Raw genomic sequence first — 1,886 nt, 5'->3', positions numbered from 1 at the left:
TGTGTGTGTGTGTGGGAGTGAGTGTATGTGTGTGGGAGTGAGTGTGTGTACGCGAGTGTGTGTATGTGAGAGTGAGTGAGTGTATGTGTGTGTGTCTGTGTGAGCAAGTATATGTGGGTGTTTAGTGAGAAGGAGCGTTTGTAAGCAATTATGTGTACGAGTTTGAGCGAGGGTGCGTAAGAGTGAGTACATGTTTATTGAATGTGACTGAGAGTGTGTGAGAATGAGTGTGCATGTATGAGTGAACAAGTAAGTGTGTGTGTGAGTGAATGTATGTTTGAGTGTCATAGAGTCACACAGCACGGAAACAGACCCTTCGGCCCAACCAGTCCGTGCCGACCCATAATCCCAAACTAAACTCGTCCCACCTGCCTGCCCCGGCCCATATCCCTTTCCTATTTGTGTCCTTATCCAAATGTCTTTTAAATGTTGTAACTGTCCCCACATCCACCACTTCCTCAGGAAGCTCATTCCACACACGGACCACCCTCTGTGTAAACAAATTGCCCCCAAGTCGTTTTTAGATCTCTCTTCTCTCACCTTAAAAATAATCCCCCCTCGTTTTGAAATCCCCCACCCTAGGGGAAAGACACCAGCCGTTCACCCTATCCACGCCCCTTATGATTTTATAAACCTCTAGAAGGTCACCCCTCAACCTCCTGCGAACATATTATGGGAAGTTAGTGGACTCCATTTTCAGTTTTACTCAAAGAATGATAATAGAGAAAATGATAGATTTCTTTTGAGACAGACAGATGTCCTACACCAGACTGCTCCTGTCGCTGCTGGTGAGGGCAGGGGGTTGGAGGTGTGAGGGGAAGATGAAGGGTACATTACGAATGCTCAACAACACGCTGCATGAAGGAGTGAGTGTGTATGCAGTGTGAGCGAGAAGGTGTGTGTGTGTGAGGGACTACGTGTGTATCAAGTGTGAGAGTGTGTGTGTGTGTATTGAGAGTGAATGTGTGTGTGTACATCAAGTGTGAGCGATTGTGCATGAGCAAGCGAGCGGATCAAGTGCAAGCAAGTGTGTGTCTGTATTGAGTGTGAGCGAGTGTGTGTGTGTTTCGAGAGTGAGTGTGTGCATCAAGAGTGAGTGTGTCTCAGGATATTATGAAGAACAGCAAAGGTCCTTTGCAGGTTGAGTGTGTACATGAATCGAGTGTGTGTGTATCGAGAGTGTGTGTGTCCATCAAGTGTGAGCGATAGTGTGTGAGCAAGCGTGCGTATCAAGTGCAAGCAAGTGTGTGTGTATCAAGTGTGAGTGAGTGTATATTGAGTGTGTGTGTATCAAGAGTGAGCGAGTGTGTGTATACGTAGCGAGTGTATATGTATCGAGAGTGAGTGTGTGTGTATTGAGTGTGAGTGTGTGTGTGTATTGAGTGTGAATGTGTGTTGAGAGTGTGTGTGTGTTGAGAGTGTGTAAGAGTGTGTATATATATGAGTGTGTGTGTGTGTTTGAGTGTCTGTATATGTGAGAGAGTGCGTATAAATGAGAATGTGTCTGTGTGTGTCTGAAGTGTGTGTCTGTGCATCTGTTTGTGCGTGTTGTGCATCTGTCTGTGTTGTAAAAGAGTGTGTGTAGGTATGCACAATGTACAAGTGTGATGGATGTGAGTCTGTGTGTTTGAGTGTGTGTGTTTGTGTGTGTATATAAATGAGAATGTGTGTGAGTGTGAGAGAGAGTATGTATATGTGCAAGTGTGGTGTTTGTGCAAGTGTATGTGTGTGAGAAAAAGTACATGTATGTGCTAGTGTGGCGTACATGAGAGTTTATGTGTCAGAGAGAGTGTGTGTATGTGAGTAGGTGTATGTGTGTGTGAGAGTGTGTGTATATGAGTGTGTGTGTATGTATATGTGTATGTGTGTGTGAGAGTGTGGTGTTA

This window comes from Chiloscyllium plagiosum, chromosome 45, assembly GCF_004010195.1.
Source record: "Chiloscyllium plagiosum isolate BGI_BamShark_2017 chromosome 45, ASM401019v2, whole genome shotgun sequence".
NCBI lineage: Eukaryota > Metazoa > Chordata > Chondrichthyes > Orectolobiformes > Hemiscylliidae > Chiloscyllium > Chiloscyllium plagiosum.
The sequence above is the reverse complement of the archived record's forward strand: the minus strand, read 5'-3'. Positions refer to the sequence as shown.